We start from the raw sequence: 5,803 nt of genomic DNA, 5'->3' as shown, positions 1-5,803 counted from the left end.
TCGTAGCAAACACTAATATAATAATTTTTTAGATACGGAGCACAAACTACAATGTTATATTAATCGTGTTTTGAACATAGTATGTATATTTATATATATATATATATATATATATATATATATATATATATATATTATCACTATCCAAACATAGCTACATACACATAGATGCACTATAATCTAAAGTTTTGGGCCCGTGCGTAGCACGGGCATATGTTATATCCCATATTTTCATACATTGGGACGTTTTAAACTAAACGCGACAAGTTAAAGACAAGACTATTTTAAGATTCGAAGTAGAGACTTTAACTTCCGGTTTCGTTTCAAGTCACAAGTTACCTACAAATTTCGTTTGGTATAGAAGCATTAATGGAAAAGTGGGATTAAATTAACCATGGTTAGATTATTAAGTGGGATTGGGAAACAAAAATCAGTCCATTAATTAAGCCAAAGTGGCCGTGTAAGTATAGTGGGATGGTCAAAGAATATTTGACCCAAATATTGAGTGGGACACTTGTCCAACCCTTGCAACTCATATATAAGGCAAAATTCTGATTCATTATCAACTAACTAGCTCATTTCAACATTTACAAAGTGTAGAAAATATAGTGATAGAGAGAGAGGCTCTCGGCTACAAGCTGGCCGAGAACACCCTCATCCAAATTGCTCCAAAAATCAGTTTCTTAGGCAATTTAACTCCCTTATAGGTGTATTAACGTGTAGCATTCATTGGAATAGCAAGAACAAGTGTTAAAATTCAAGAAGTGAAAGTGAAGGGCTAGCCGATTGAAGTGTTTAGTTACAAGGTAAGAATGATCATTTTTCTTGTGTTGTCTGATGATTTGAATGTATAATTTGTGCATGTTGTTGTTGTCTTGTTGTTGTGGTTGAAGTTGAGGTGAGCCGTGAGCTTGGGTGAAGCCATGTTTGGTCTCATTTTGCATGTGTTGTTGATGGGTTGAACGTGTGTCAACATATGTAAATGAACAAAGATTGTAGAAGTATGTTTATGATGTTGCATGTTGGTATTGGACAGTTTTTCTTGAAGTTGAAGTGGGCCGTGTGTTGTATACTTAGATGGAATCATGCTTAATCTTATTGTACATGTATTGGGAATGAATTGAATGTGTTGTGGTGTGGATAAATGGATGAAAATCATGAAGTTGTTGTAGTTGTGTTGAAGCCGTGTAGGGGGCTGTTTTAGGGAAATTTATGGACTGTTTTGTGTCATGTTTTGATTGTTGTTGTTATGGACATTGTGGTGTATTGTATGTATATTGAATATGTGAATTGAGGTGTAAAAGAAATGAATTGTGTTGAAGTAGCAAAACAGTCCCAAACCGTGGACTGTTTTAATGAAAGAAGTAGACTAGTGCATTTTGAATGTTGGTTGTTGTTATGAATGTATAGTGAAAGTGAAGTTTAATGATGCAAGTTGAAATTGAAATGGTTTGTGGGCTGTTGTAAGAGTAATATGATGCTAAAACAGTTCCAATAATCGTATAAGTAATATTGTAAACGTGTTGTTGTCGTTGTAGTTGAAGTTGGAAAATTGCGAAATAGAAATGGTAGTGTTGTGTGTGCCTGATAACGTCCAAATCCACCCTATTAATTAGAATGAGCACGGTCATATGCAAATATAATTACCCAACTATGAGTCGAGGTCGAATTCCACAAGGAACAATATACTAGGCGATCAAGCAAGTAAGGAATTTTCACTTTCTACACTAAGCCAAACACTTGATAATATTTTGGTTTTGAGAAAATTATAACTAATGCGAAAATGCAAACTAACCTAGAAAGCAAGTAAAATGATCAATGGCCACAAGCATGGATACAAGGGAAATTACTCTGTAGTAACGATCCAATATATTTCATGATTTACAAATTATGGTGAGTTTATATTACTTAGCCTCGGATAATGATTCTAAATTAGCTTATTCCGAAGACTAACTAGACTACCTAATTGAATATCGCTAAAGCAATTAGGAGCATTAAGAACACCTGAATATGGCTACAAGTGGTGTCGCCTATCCCTAGGTCGATTTCCATTAGATGAGGGTTAACACCCCAAATTCTTGTTAATTAATCTTTTCCAATCCCGAGTTTGCCTCTTCCAAGTTTAAATCGAAATAAATGGGCAAGTCTTAGGGTTAGCTACTCCCTTAAGAATCATTCAAAATGAGATTAATTAAAGAAACAATAACTCACTTCATTAGGAATAAAATCATTCAACACATAAGCAAAACAAGAGATTCAATCCAAACTTAAACAATGCATACTTCCATAAACAAGGTTCAAGTATTGAAATGAAATACTACACACATAAATATTCAATACAAAACAAGAGTAGAAGAAATGGGTAAAGAATTTCTCATTGGGTGCCTCCAAATCTTCTCTTCCAAGGTGTTGGTGATGAACCCTAGCCTCCAAGAACTTGTGTGTTGTGCCAAAGATGAAAATGTTTTGCCCCCTAGTCTTCCTTTTATGTTTCCCAATTTTTCCAAGTCCAAAAAATGACAAAATATGCCCCAGATTTTCGTTTTTGCAGTTCTGCCCGTTTTTTGCAAATCTATCCTGTTATTGCAAAACTGTCCACTTTTGACAGTTTTGCAAAACTGTGCAGTTTTGTCCAATTTGACCTCTTTTTGACTTTATTTTTACTTGGTTACTTCCGATCACTTCTAAATCACATAAACCTGTAAAATAGATGCAAATGATATTAAATGCACTATTTTCTCAAGCAAACATAGCAAAAATATAAGATTAAAGAAGAGATAAGTTGGTAAAATACCAACTTATCAGTGCCGTTTGGCCGTGAGTATGGGACAGTTTTGAATGATGTACAAGCTGTCCAAAGTTCCCTTAAGTCATATTTAAACAAGTTCGGATTGATACATGAAAGAATGACTAGCAATATTAGCTTGTAGTACTAGTTGGTTTGAATGCGAACGGAACGTCGTCTAAATGTTTGAAAGGGATTGTTAACGCTAAAATACATATTGAATCCCCTCGTAGACTAATTGTAGCTCTTGATATCTTGATATAGGATAAGTACTATTGGGCAACAAGTACAAGTTATAATACGACTAAACGCTAAAGGTATGTAAAGCATATTCCTTCTTTCTTTTGGCATGTCCTAGACGTAAGTATGAAATGATATGAACCTTGGGGTAAATTCTACTCTCTAGTTCCAAGCATGACTTATGATTCTATTCATTCCGTAATGTTATTGTCACGAGCCTACTACATGATTGACTAATGAATGATGTATAGGAGTTCCTACTCTTAAAGAATTGCACAACTAGAGGCATACTTGACTTTCAAAAGCTACACCATGTTAAATTGATACATGTACATGAAATCTGAAATGTTCCTTGCTATAGCTTGTAATGAGATTTAAAAAGAACTGAATATGATTATTATCCTGACACTTTAGAGCTGGTTAGTTACTTATCTATTGAGTCTCAAAAGATGATTTGCATGTATGTGGTTGCTTATTATTCTGCTCGTGCTTACCGCTATATCCTTCACTAAGTCCCGGGCCAGGACACGTTTTCGTGCGCATATTTACTATATTATTCACCGAGTCCTTCATTACAGGGCCGGGACACGTTATATATATATATGATGGTATGATGATATGAAGATATGATGATATGATGACATGATGATATGGGGATGGAGGCCAGGAGGGCATATATTCCTTATTACCGAGTCCCTCACTAGAGGGCCGGGACACGTATATGTTTATGTTTATGATGCTATGATTATAATTACCGAGTCCCTCACTAAAGGGCCGGGACACGTTATATATGTTATATACAGAATGATTATTCATCTTTGATTACAAAACTCTATATTGATATTGATATGAGAACGATACAGATGAAAAATGTTCAAAGGCAAGTTTTATGAAATTCTGTTTGTTGCATTGGGTCCTACACACCTTGTCTCAGTATGAGTTTATTACTATATTTCATGCTTTACATGCTCAGTACATATTCCGTACTGACCCCCTTTTTCTTCGGGGGGCTGCGTTCATGCCCGCAGGTACAGACGCTCGTTTCGGAGATCCGCCAGCCTAGGATATCTATTCAGCTACTTTGGAGTGCTCCCTTGTTCCGGAGACTAGCTTGTGGTATAACTCCCTTTTGTTGTATATATATGTGTTTATTCGAGGTACGGCGGGGACCTGTCCCGTCATATGATACGGTCATTACTCTTAGAGGTCTGTGGACATTTGTGTGGGTCTGTATATAGTTGTTGTTGCATTGTATGAATATGACTTATGTTTGGGGCGTACCCATTCGTAGTGGTAGCCTTGTCGGCTTGCATATATATATATATGTTTGGGATGTTGCGTGTAGTGGCAGCCTTGTCGGCTTGCGTAGATAAATATGTTGTATTTGAAAATTTTAACTCCTCAGGAGACAGGTGCCTATGACATACAGAATTGTGACAGCTTTAAAATAACGTCCTGCCTTTTTATACAAATAAGTTCACGATATGCTAGTTGTAGATAATTATAGTTAACAGGTGATATGAGTGTCCAACTCGGGCACTAGTCACGGCCTACGGGGTTGGATCGTGACAACATAGATAGTCTAGTACAATATATGTAAGTGCCATTGGGGGGGGGGGGGGGGTACGAACACAGCTTTCAATAGCTGTACCATGAGCTTCATAATACACGCAATGAATGCTTGTATCCTAAGCTATATAACTTGTACACTTTATCCAACTATTTTTATATCCCGCGTAGATATATGTCATAGTACTTAATATGTATTTCCTTCTCATGTATAGACGTATGCACTTAAATTTTAATTCTCCGACACATTTATTTTCTTCGTGCACTTTTACTTAGACGTATGCAGTTCAATTTTAATTCTCCTACACAAATTTATTTTCTCCGTGCACTTTTACTTGTTCACTTTTGACTTTTCACGTTCTTGCTGTATATTTATTCTCTTCTCATGTATACATGTATGCACTCCAATTTTAATTTTCTGACACATATTTATTTTCCCCCGTGTACTTTTACTTGTTCACTTTTGACTTTTCATGTTATTTAAGAATTAATAAATGAAGTACTCCCTCCGTCCCATATTAGTTGGCCACATTACTTGGCTTTTCACGTTCTTTAAGAATTAATAAATGAAGTACTCCCTTCGTCCCATATTACTTGGCCACATTACGATACTTGACTTTTCACGTTCTTTAAGAATTAATAAAAAATGAAGTACTCCCTTCGTCCCATATTATTTGGCCACATTACTAAAAATATATATTTTTCTATTATATATAAGCGTGGAGGAGGGACGAACACCGCTCCTCCAACTTGTACCATGAGCTTCACAAATTGTACATGCAATGAATGCTTGTACCATAAGCTATATAACTTGTACACTTTATTCAACTATTTTTATATACCACGTAGACATATGTCATAGTACTTAATATTTATTCTCTTCTCGTGTATAGATGTATGTACTTCAAATTTAATACTCCGACACATTTATTTTCTCCGTGCACTTTTACTTGTTCAGTTTTGACTTTTCGTGTTCTAGCTGAATATTTATTCTCTTTTCATGTATAGACATATGCAGTTCAATTTTAATTCTCCTACACAAATTTATTTCCTCCGTGCAATTTAATTTGTTCACTTTTGACAGTACTGAATATTTATTCTCTTCTCATGTATACACATATACACTTCAATTTTAATTCTCCGACACATATTTATTTCCTTGTGGAGAAAGAGACAACAGGGGAGAGTTCTTATTTCCCTTATAAGGGA

The 5,803-nt window shown here is 35.4% G+C and overlaps 1 long non-coding RNA gene across 1 annotated transcript; it reads left to right on the top strand.

Moving 5' to 3' along the window:
- Positions 1–588: 588 nt before the first annotated feature.
- On the top strand, positions 589–4,460 carry LOC132634389 (uncharacterized). Its single transcript, XR_009580132.1, has 3 exons — positions 589–806; positions 3,050–3,102; positions 4,054–4,460. It is a non-coding gene; the product is annotated as an uncharacterized LOC132634389 (long non-coding RNA).
- The last annotated feature ends 1,343 nt before the right edge of the window (positions 4,461–5,803 follow it).

Source organism: Lycium barbarum, chromosome 3, assembly GCF_019175385.1.
Source record: "Lycium barbarum isolate Lr01 chromosome 3, ASM1917538v2, whole genome shotgun sequence".
Classification (NCBI taxonomy): domain Eukaryota; kingdom Viridiplantae; phylum Streptophyta; class Magnoliopsida; order Solanales; family Solanaceae; genus Lycium; species Lycium barbarum.
Note: the sequence above shows the minus strand (reverse complement) of the source record. Positions and strands in the feature narration are given on the sequence as shown.